Raw genomic sequence first — 12677 nt, forward strand, 5'->3', positions numbered from 1 at the left:
ATAAATTACATTAAAAAAATCACATCGCATCGTATCGCACGGCACTAATATGGCCCATGCGATGCGATTTCCCTAAGTTTGCGTACGTAGAAAATCTGGGCGCCGTTCTAGGAAACAGGTACCGTTTGGTCTATCAATGCGTTAAGTAATTTCTAGCACTATTAATCATCTCTTTTTAATGCTTTGCTTTACATATTGGGACGTAACATCCCATTATTTCAAATGTCACCTTATCACGAGAATCTTGCATTTTGTGCCGGAAACCACTGGGAGGACTGCTAGAATGGCGAACAAGCAGAAAAAATATCAGTGAGACACCAGAACAAGCTAATGTACAGTATTAAGGCCCGATACCAGGGGTATTCATTAAACAATAAGAGGACTACAGTAGTTACAATGGTATTTGGTCATGTGTAAATGATAAGAACATAGATGTTTTATGAGTATTCTGTGTGAGTTCTGGATGAATAAGAAAATTAACAATGGGACAGAATCAATAAACAAATTATACTTAAGTGGTGACACTTACTAGAGGTACTATTAAAGAAATTGTGAACCTTTCTGCACTGTTTTTTTTTTTTTATATTAAACACTACAAACCCCAAGAGTTTAATTTGCATTTAACACGACACTTGGCTAAAATTCTTGGTTAGTTACACTCTCCAGTACTAGTTTCTTATTTTGCCATAAAATGACATGGTATTTCTTGCTTAGGAGTTTAGCATGTCTGTACACATGAAATCCACCACAGTGGGTGCATCATTTACCAAACACATCTTCAGCTGAGCATACACATGTATTCCAATCAGAAGGACTTCACCAGAGGAGACCTGCTGCATTTCTAGCATAGAAAGGTGTATGCACCTTAACATACACTAACTATGAATCTTTAGAATGTGTCAATTAGGATTTGAGGGCATGTGTTCATAAATACTTGACCAGTAACAATAATTGCTTCTGTTGATGAATCATAAAAAATAAATGTTTTTTTAAAAGGAAGAAAAGATATATTATATATATTTATTTGCAGAATAAAGCATAATTCCAGGACTAACAGGACTAATATTGTGCAAAACGAAACGGTTTACAGGTTTACGGTGTTTCGGCCATCATTCCATCTTCAGGACAAACAAGCAGTGTGTATTTAATATATTTTATCTGGAAAAACCCATAATCCAATTTACAGAATATTGCTATAATTCACATGCTGCGAATACTTATGTACATGTGATTTCTTAGTTTTTACGGTACTTGTTTCCTAGCACGGCCACACCGATTAACATCGGGGTGGTCGTGTCGGAAAAATCGGGTCGATCGCATCGCATGCGATTTGGTCGCATGCGATGCGATCGTCGCGACCGACCGATTTTGGACCAGTTTTTTTTTTTTGAATTAAATGTAAATCGGGTCCATGGGACCCGATTTTACATTGGATTCAATGTAAAATATTCCCAACCCCCCCAAATGTCACGGCGTACACCCCACCCCACGATAGACGCCAACCCGAAGCGTGGCGAGCGCAGCGAGCCCGCGAGGGGCGGCGGTGCGCGTCCTCCGACCTTTTCATTCCCCTACTATCCACGTCGGCGTGGAGTTGAGAATAGAATAGTGTGGCGAGCGCAGCGAGCCACCGAGCCCGAAGCGTGGCGAGCGCAGCGAGCCCCGCGAGGGGACGCGGATACCTTCACAGGTAAACGCGTCCCTTCGCGGACTTCACAGGTGTCCGCGTCGCCACGGACACCTGTGAAGCCCGCGAGGGGACGCGTATAACTCTGAAGGTATCCGCGTCCGCTCGCCACGCTTCGGGCTCGGTGGCTCGCTGCGCTCGGCACACTATTCTATTCTCAACTCCACGCCGACGTGGATAGTAGGGGAATAAAAAGGTCGGAGGACGCGCACCGCCGCCCCTCGCGGGCTCGCTGCGCTCGCCACGCTTCGGGTTGGCGTCTATCGTGGGGTGACGACGGGGACATCTAAAATGTGAAATGGGTCATATTGGCCCATTTCACATTTTTCACATTTTTTCAGGATTTCAATGTTAAAAATCTTTTAACATTGAAGCCTATGTAAAAATCGGGGGCATCGCGTCGGGACCTATGTTAATGGTCCCGACCGACGCGATGCCCCCGATATTTTACCTTTCCCGACACGATTTCAATGTTAAAATATTTTTTAACATTGAAGCCTATGGGGAAATCGCGGGCATCGCGTCGGTCGCGTCGGGACCATTGTTAACGGTCCCGACCGACGCGATGCCCCCGATATTTTGTCCTAGCCGGCCAAATGGACCTGATTTCAAAGGAAATCGGGTCCATCGTATGGATCGTGTACCTTAACTAAAGGTACACGATCCATAAGATTTGTGGCCGTGCTAGGAAACAAGTACCGTTTTTACTTTTAAGAATTTAGCAAACATTAAAAAAAAGTTTTTTTTTATTTCAACATACTCAGCCCCAAAATGGGGTTTTGGACATTAATGTCCATATCAACTGTAACTAGGTCTACAGTATTGGAGCATACATACAGTGAGATATGCACTCTTTTTCTATTCGATTTTTCTTATAGAAGCAAAATCAAATAGAAAAATAGAAATATGAATAGGAATCAAATGGTTTTTCTACATTTGATGCAGATTTGATCCAAAACCACGCTCCCGTGTAGTATAAATCGAATATAAAAATAGTATTGGCAGCCAAGACTATATAGTAGAAATCTTATAGTACGTAGTGCAAATCTAATGTGTTCAATGCAGCATTCGATTCGATGCCCATCTCCTGCCTGAAGCCAGTTTTGATCTAATCGCAAATCGAATGCACATCAAATAGAGAATTGAATAGAAAATAGTGGAAATCGAAAAGGAGAGGAAAAAACTTCAAAGCAGGTCAAATAGTCCATATTTAATAGAAATCGATTATAAAATGGAATCAAACCGTGTGTTCAAAAAGTCACACTATGCACAGAATGTTTCAACAAAACAATGTTTTATTGAATTTTACTTAGCACATACAATGAAAATAGAAACATAATAGTAGTATTACAGATGAGTTTCAGAAAAAAAAGTGCAAATCAACTGAGCCTTTCTTCGGCAATCCAAAATGAGTTAGTAAATATGGTCATTGTTTGAGAACATTTACTTTTTAACACAATGTCAGCTTGTACATGTACATCGGAGTTCAGAGAGAAAAAAAAAAACAGAACACAAAATAGGTGAAATGTCTTTTTTCTCCGTTTCATATTGACATATGCATCTGTCCAACTGGAATAACAGACAAATAGTAGCACGGGCCACATTTTACAGGGGCTGGAAATTGCAGGTAAATGCTCACTGCCCCATAGGGGGCAGTGAGCCTTGGCAACCCTATGCCAACCCTACCTTGGCAATCCTATGCTACTGAAAGCAAGGTTAAAAAAAAAATCAATGTATATCCAATCAGAGACAGGACTTACTGTGCAGAGAAATTGCTCCAGATTTCACGTCCAGAACTATTCTTCAATTATTTCACTTTTTTTCTAGTACAGTAACAAAAATAGATTCCACATAAAATGCAGGAATCTATGGGCTTCAATAAATCCTGAGAGTGTAGACTCAGGAGCTTAGTTTTGAAGGTTGATTGGACAGCGACAACTATAAGCCACTTGGTAAACCTCGCGGTTAACAGGCTAAGCCCCATGATGTAAATTAAACCTGATTCAAAATGCAAATAATTAAATTTTTAGCAATCATTTAAGGTTTGTCAGGTATTCCTCCCTCTTAGTAGGTTTACTTTCACATTCTGACAGTCTCCAGATGCTATTGTTTCTACTGATATGCAGACATAAGTCTCTACAGACAGCAGCTTAATAAGAGATCATAACAAAATATATATTATTAAAAGCGCACTTCTCATTCACTGAAAACATTTTGATGTACATTTCGTTTTGTTGCCACACATTGTCACATTTTATTGTAACCATTTTCTTTGATGAAAAACAAGCATGTTTGTCAAATGATATTAAGTAGTCACTCTTGCATAAACCCTTTTCCCCATTGTACATGGCAGGATCTCTTTTGTAATGTAGTGCTGCAGATTTTCAGCACTACAAATAAATGTATTGCCCAAAGCACTTAAGGTGTGTACACATTAGACCAGGGGTGGCAAACCGGTCCTCGAGATCTACAAACGGTCCACGTTTTCCAAATCACGTAGCTGGTGCACATTCCTTCCTACTATAGATCCACAGGTTGCCTGAAAAACGTGAACTGTTGGTAGATCTTGTGGACAGGTTTGGCCACCCCTGCATTAGACGATAAAATAAATGATATGCACGACATTGAACACCGCTAACAATATTTTAGTGCATATAATCTAATGTGTGCGCATTATATCGTTACCTATGTGTGCACCCGCATGTTGTTACATGCAACTCAATTCTGACAATATTGTAGACAACAGCATACTCCTGGATGTGTCCACTGAACGATACCATGTGTAGCATTGTTTAGTGGTATGCACTATGTAGTTTGTCAGGAAGTACCAGGCAGTTAAATTTAAAACGTTAACGGCATCACATTGTTTGCGGTGTGGTCTAATGTGTAACCAGCTTTAGACACAAAACATGGTTATTCATATTAATGAAAATATAATTTTTAGTTAGGAGACTATGGTCATTCTGATTATGTATTGTAGTTCTTCTTCCATTCCAAGCTAGAGATGATATTTTATGTAGCTCTTAAAAATGAAAAACGTTCCCTTTGCAGAATCACTTCTTCACACAGACTATATAAAGAGTGACAACTCCTACAGGCATTATTTTTCATTGACGGAGTTATGGCTGTTTTAATGTGTAAAAGGAAGACAGAAACACCACATTTCAGAACAGCTTACAATGTGAATAGATTTAAACACGTATAATTAGCTGCTCGCTTAAAAAAAAAAAGTCAGATAAACATGAGAAACAATATAATGCAAACACAAATCAAATTTACACAAAAGATAAGCATTGGACTTTAGTGCATATATTTTAGTATTGTTTATAGGCTATGTATTTCTTGTGGTAATGCATAGATTTGATGCTCCATGTTGCATTACTTGATATCACAGATAAAAAAAAAAAAAAAAAACGCAAATAATATACGTATAAATTATCTTGAAAATTTAAATGACATAAGCACAGTCCAAAGATGACTGCATACTGTATACAGACATAAGTGGAAACCATTCATCCTAATGTTACAGCTGGCGCTATTTTGTAGAGATGTGCAGGTTCGGATTTTCCCGGAACTCAAAACGGGATCTTATTGGCTATCGGCTGTCACATGTTTTGACTCCAAATCATGTGACAGCCGATAGCCAATAAGATCCCGTTGTGAGTTCAGGGTAAATTCGAGTAAATCCGAACCTGCACATCTCTACTATATTGGAGTCTTTAATTCAGGAGCAGTGGGCTGTATGTCCATACAGGTGTCAATTTATGGTCAGTTAATTAATTGAATTAGTTGTCCAAATTGCCGTATTCATGGGCAACTTTAAAAAGTTATACGTTTACAGATTTGTCTCACCAATATTTAACTGCAAACCATTATATCTGTATGAGTACAGATGTAAAGAAAGAGGTAATAATCAATACATTCTAAAAAAAAAAAATTCTCATCACCGAAAGGCCCATATTTTATTATCGTTTTTTAAAGCACAAACTAAGATTTTCAAGAAGTATATAAAAATGACATGCTAGTGTATGCAGTCACAAATCATATCAAGCATTAAATAATGTGTCATTCAGGCCCAGTCACGTCCCACCAGTTGTTCATTTTAATAAATAAAAACTATACTTATCACACTTCACAAGATTACAGTTAGTATCAATACATCCAATAATTCTTGGTTCATAATTTGCTATGTTTATTGTTCAACTTCCTGCTAATTAGTAGAATTTTTAAACATATTCATCTAAGGACTGTTCTGGAGGCACTTCTCAAAACTCCACAGAGAACCAAAGAAACAACACAGCCTAACCATGAGAAGGAGGTTAGGTCACACAAACCGCTCTGACTTATGAAATAACATTTCCCATAATTCATAGAAAACTGATCATAGAACCAGCTATTGGTAACATAACTGTGTTCAAGACGCTCAGTCAGAGTGGGCTTTCCATGGGCTGTACTTTACAGAAGCAAATGAGGTTGTCCAACTAAGGGGGATATTCAGAGCTGATCGCTGTTGTGCAAATACGCAGGTCAATCAATTATAGAATGACCATGCACATGGAACATAGTGCGCAAACCCGAGGCCAAACCGCATCAAAATTCAGCGATGATTTTTTTCGAGTCCCCTCACAGCTTGAATGACAGAAAGCCGCCGTTTGTGGTTGGTAACCGGACGTCTTTTGGGAGTGTCAGGAAAAACACAGGTGTGCTCAGGCATTTTCAGGGAGGGAATGTGACGCCAACTCAATCAGCCGGTCGCAGAGTTGTGGTAGACTCAGACATACTCACACTTGCACAGACTGGAAAATCATTGAGTGGTGAGTGAGTTGTGTATGGATTTGAAGTCCAGGGCAGGATTTCACTCTGTCTGGGAGGTGAGTATCTGATCTCAGGGCTCCGCAAATTCGCACAGAAGCCATTAGGTCTGAATAAGTCAAACAGATGTGTGTCTAGAAATGTCTTCCTTGAATTTTTTTATATAAATAAAAAAAAAATCCTCTTATTTACAGTTAACTGTCTGTTACACTAGAAGGCTGAAAAAAGGCTAAATAAAGCAGCAGGGCACTAGATCATTAGAGATTTGTAATGAATTAGTGACAAAGGGAAAAAACCCATACACATAGGATGCAAGCCTATATCTATTCCAGTTGCAATACATTGTTTACCCACATCACACACAGCCACATCCTTGGCACATCATTAGAAGGCAAATTATAATTCCTATGACTTTCACCAAGCCATTGGGTCGCCTTATTCACATTATGCAAGTTTGTCACATCACACAAAACAGCCATTTGCAATCATGTGCAAATTAGCTCATTAGTGTGCAAGGGATTAGGAGATCATATTAAGTTTTCCAGAAATAGCATGTGAAACCGCTTAAGTCACATTAATAAAAGTTCTAATTAGACACTATCCAGGAATACAATACATTATATTAACATAATGTACATATGCTTATCCTTTACAGAGGACAATACACTTAGCTCCATCATACTGGATTACATAGTATTGGCATTTGCGGTGATCCCTCAGTAAAACACTAAACATGGGCATTACAATGTTTTTACACATGGGGCGATTCAAGCCGTATTTCTAAGTGATCTGACCAGATCGCTTAGAAATTAAGCACAAATCTCTCCATGTGTACAAACTATAGCGATGGCGGCCATTGCCAACAGAGATAGATAGTGCAAGCACGGTCTATCCTGCTTAGATTGCAGTGTTTTGCCTAGAAGCAAAACATTGCTCTGCACAGATATCTCAGCACACATCACTGGTGCATCACATGTGTGCCGAACGATGTGTGCTTAAGGCAGCACGCTCAGCACGGGGCACCCGTCACCCAGTGTGCACTGGGCTAGAAGAAAGTGTTAATAGTTTTGTCCATTTAACTGGTAAGAGATTGGGAGCTTACTTAGAGTACAGTCCGTCAATGTTTTAATGTGTAACGCTCCATTGCCTGCTACGTTAACTGGTTTCTGTCCTTCAGAATTCCCTCAAAGCACTCTGGGGTATATGTACTAAACCCTGGAGAGAGATAAAGTACTACAACCAGCACTGCTTTTCAAACACAGCCTGTAACATTGTAGTTAGGAGCCGACTGGAAGGCACTTTATCTCTACAAGGCCTATTGCATCTTCTCTGATACACTTAATGTGATTTGCTAATATTCTGAAATCTGAAACTACTGTTTGTATGTGGTGCTTGGACAGTAGCTTTGTAGGACTAACTAGTATGCCGCCTGGTTTAAAGGCTTAATAGCAGACAAGGGAATTTGCTGAACAAAATTAATTGTTATTTTTGTTCCAAACAAGATTGGCAAAAACGCAGTCTACAATATAGTACTGAGGTATTCTAGAGATCAAGACACTTTGGTAGGAGGAGAACACACTGTTGTTCTAAACCACTGTACTGAAAGTAAAGATGCATCCGATACTTAGGGAAGGTCCATTTGGGAAGTGCATTTGTTCAAACTTACAGATCACAAGATGATAAAATGATATTGAGACCACAAATGATTATATGGCACATTTTATACAGTATCAATTACCTTTGTTCTAGTCATTCATACAAAAAAGGCTAATGTTAGTAAAAAATAGACATTATTCATATTTAAATTAACTTTGAGCTAGTGTTTGGATAGAATGAGGGCAAATGGTCATATGAAGATGCATATTTACAAGGGGGTTGGGTGGGTTATCTGCAAAATGAATGTTCTCCTTTACGGTAAATTCTAGCCATGCTGAAGTTTACACAATGGGAATAGTATTCTGCGGTCTAATCCAAAAGAGGTTACCACTGCAAACATTTGCTAATGAGAAAGAACAAAATGGGCAGTACAATAAAAACTTGCATCTATCCACTGATGAGTTGGAATGGGAACAGGTCTAACATGCTACACGTCTATTTTTGCTCCAAAAACTGTCCGTCTTGTAGAGGATTTGGGAAGTCCTCCATTTGCCACATGTGCAATGATAAAGGAGATATTTACACCGATATTTTATGAAGATACCCAACAAGAGCTGCTGGGATCCAAATGACTCATTTATTCGTATAGTAGTCTTCTATTCATGTGTGTTCTTGTACACCTTGTTGATTCACATTGGTAACATAAAGGAATGTCTGCTTGCTTTTGCCTAAAAAAAAAAAAAAGAAAGATGGTCATTTAAAAGCATCACAAACCTGTGATCAATATTAAACCATGCCTTGTAAATGGTTGCTCCTTTAAAAAAAAGTTTGAGTCCCGAACAACTATTGAACTTGGACACTATTACATTCGCCCAATGTAGCAGTCGACCACATTCTGTTTCAGTGGTAAATGTATTAGGGTTAAGGGGGAAATGTGGTATCAGTGCATGTTATATGCACAGATACTACTTCTTCCCCATGTTTGACAGCAGCGGTACGTGTGAACAATGGGATATTAGCATAGCATCATGGCATAGGGCCCCCATTTCATATGCAGATACAGCCATAGTCGCACACAAAATCTAAGCATGCCGAATATCATTTTAATCAGCAATGGCTGGATGTGTATCCCAGTGGCCTAGCTTTGCGAATTTAACACGTTAATGGAAAAAGTGGCATGAAGAATGCTCAGTGCTACCAAGTCATATCACAGCTTAACATGACTAGAACCATACTTCCCAACATGACCCTCTCCAGGAGGGACACATTTTTCTGCTCCTGCACTTCCCTTTATAATTGCAGTCACCGGTGTTGAAGCACCTTTCTTAGCAATTTACCTGTTCAACACAGAGGAGGCTAATCATACATTAAGAAGAAAGTCCAGAAACAGAGCACTGTGTCCCTCCTGGAGAGGGTCATGTTGGGAGGTATGTAGAATGGCTGTTTAATGTTCACTGAGGCTACATGTATGTGGACACATCTGTAGGCAACGCAGGAGATATCAGTGATATCTTACCTTGCAGCCCTGATGCTGTACATAGTCCCTATTCATTAGTATGGAGGTCATCTAACTCCGAAAGTTTTTAGAGTTTCACTATGGGAACCTGTGCCATCTTTCTATAATGGGAAGGAGGTCTCTGAGTTACGAACATTTCCATCTACCAAAGAGAATACAACTTGCAGCAAGAACGATACATTACTAATAACAGCAGCCTTTGAGGCTAAGAATTGTGGGATGTGTAATTTGTGTCTTGTGACTGAAGGGAGACTAATTTAAAATTGCTCTGTTAGTTTATTAACTGCAACTTGTGTCAAAGAGATACATAACAAAAGGGAGCTAGATGGACTACAGCAAAATCATAGGGATGCATTAAATAGCTATTCAAACTCTTTATCCAAAATCAGCAGCAATTGTATATGCCATTTGTTGCCTGCGACTGAAAGTGGGCAAAGTACTAAAACAGAATTATAATCTGCCATAAGTGAATTAAAAAACAGGCGAGACTGAACAAGGAAAGTATTTGCACCACCACTACTATTATTTTGTATATTATTCATTTTAAAAATAGCCTTAATGATTCAAGCAAATCTCAATGTGGGAATCAGAGGATAGCAAGGCCAATCTAGGAGCCCATCTTTTACTGAAGATAAGCAATCATTTGAATAGAAATAACTCCCACCTTTTATTTCAGAAGCTCTAGTACACCTACCTTTACATACTACCCGTGGCAATCAAATAAATTCTGGTTATTATTTTGTAGGATGAAATAGAAAAATATACCTAGAATCTGATTGGTTTAAGACAAAATAGTGAAAAAATTCTATGTTTTTGACTATATCGACATATCTCAACAGGAGTCTCAACATATGTTACACGTCAACATTAGAACATGTGGACATTTTGGTGCTGACATATCATGTCATATTCTCAGGAAGTGTTATGGAGTGTCTACATGGGCCAATCTGGCGGCCGCCGATATCGATGCGATATTGGTGCCTGCCGGGACCCGGAAGGAAGGGAGGAATGGTGCGGCGGGGAGACCAGGGGCCCTGCTGCATTGAGCATCAAGGCACTCATTCTGACATACTAGAAATAGGGGCATATTCAATCCCAGGTCACAACTGTCAGGACATCTTGACAGTCGTGACCCTGGCCCTTTCCACGTGACTGTTATTGGATGGCCATGGATCTTTGAGATATGGTCGTGATCTCGACAATCCATGGAAGTTCTCGGCCAGACTGCTTTTAAAGTTGGGTCCTTTTTGCCAAGATGCCTCTTCAATGCTGTCGGGAAAGACAGCATTGAATAGGCACCCTCCGCTATTTCCCCCGTTGGAAATAGCGGCAAAGGATTGAATACCCCCCATAGACCGTGCTGCACAGTCTTTTTCTACATTCGATTTTCATGCAGTGGGGCCGCACATCGAGATAAAATAGGGATCAGGTGCAGCATAGTGCTGTGCGATTTGCACTATGTGGTACGTGATTTTGACTAGTCAAAATCGATAATGCAAAACACCCAATGGGGGTTATTAAGGTTGATTTGTAAAAGCAAACTCCTTCTTTAATGGCCGAAACCATGTGCACTGCAGATTGGGCAGATGTAACGCGTGCAGAGAGTTACATTTGGGTGTGATGTGTTCAAAGTGAAATCTACAATCCAGTGTAAAAATAAAGCAGCCAGTATTTACTCTGAACAGAAACAAAATAACTCCGCCAAATGTAACTTTCTCTGCACATGTTACATCTGCCCCACTTGCAGTGTATATGGTTTTGTCCGTTAAAGGAGTTTGCTTTTGCAAACCAATAAGAATCACCCCCAATGTGTACACAACATTATTCTCAATATGTATAGATTTAAAAAATGCACTAGAATTGAAACCTTTTATGACACTTAACACATATTAATTTGGACAATCAGGTTCAGTTTGAAGGAAACTCCATAGAAATAGTTGCTAAGGAAAAAAATTGCATTCTACGTGGCATTAATTTTACATTTTACATTTATGAAATAGAAAGAAATGTTCAATTTGTATTAGTAACTTAAATTATAATTTTGTCCCTATGGGAACCACTTCTGAACAGAAAGTACATATGTGTCTCTCTACATTACGCAAAATGCTGCTGCAAGTTTGGTAAAATAAAAACATTAAGCAAATAGCAATTGAAGGAACGACATGGAATTAAGGGTGTCTGATGAAACTAAATCTAATTTAAGATTTTATAGAAAGCATTTAAAATGTGCATCAGATGTCAGCTAATACTAAAAAGCTAAAAAGAGGGTTAAGACATCTGGAACATCTTGCACTGATTAATAAGCCTGCCTGGCAAACTATTCGCATGTTTTATAGATTGTGGGTCTACATGGCGGGCTGTATTTTTATATTAAACTAAAGGTTCAATTAACCAAAAGTTGCATGTAGATATTCCTCTACAAGAGCTTGGCCAACTTCTGGCTCTGCAGCTGTTGTGAAACAACCCTTACCTGTATACTCTGCCACAGCTTTAGCATTTACTAACTGCAAAACTGTGGCAGGGCATGCTGAGACTTGCACTTTCACAAAGCTGGAGAACAACAGTTTAACCAGGTTTGATCTACAATTTCCTAAACTAAATCCTTTTAAATAACCTTTGCTTCAAAAATACTTTTATCCAATTTTTTTTTTTAAAACGACAGTTTCCAGAATGTATATTTTTTCTTTTTTTGCTAAAAACCTACTGGGGAAATGATATGTAAATTGATTGCTTGCCATTTAAATTCAGTGCATGAGATCGTACACAAACTTGTTTCATGTTTTAAAACCTTGTTTCATCTACAAATAAAATATATGTGTGTGCATTTCATGCGTGTGTACAACATAAATGCAAGATACCTCATTGAAATATAAAAATAATCTGTTATATAAAATGCTTCTGGTCCTGAGCATTTTGGATAAGGGATATTTAACCTTTACTACAGTATATATTTGGATAAGGGATATTAAACCTTTACTACAGTATATATTTGGATAAGGGATATTTAACCTTTACTACAGTATATATTCTAAAGATCAGGAATATCATTAATTCCGAAGAAAGATA

General features: G+C 38.8%; 1 protein-coding gene across 3 annotated transcripts in view; it reads right to left on the reverse strand.

Moving 5' to 3' along the window:
* Nucleotides 1–6748: 6748 nt before the first annotated feature.
* Nucleotides 6749–12677, reverse strand: part of NDFIP2 (Nedd4 family interacting protein 2) — a 93932-nt gene continuing 88003 nt past the window's right edge. For all 3 annotated transcript variants that reach the window (XM_083168807.1, XM_083168808.1, XM_083168809.1), the window contains one exon: nt 6749–8823. The gene's annotated coding sequence lies outside the window, so the exon portion shown is untranslated. The remainder of the gene's footprint in view (nt 8824–12677) is intronic.

The sequence above is a fragment of the Crinia signifera genome, chromosome 2 (genome assembly GCF_055691185.1).
Source record: "Crinia signifera chromosome 2, ASM5569118v1, whole genome shotgun sequence".
Classification (NCBI taxonomy): Eukaryota; Metazoa; Chordata; class Amphibia; order Anura; family Myobatrachidae; genus Crinia; species Crinia signifera.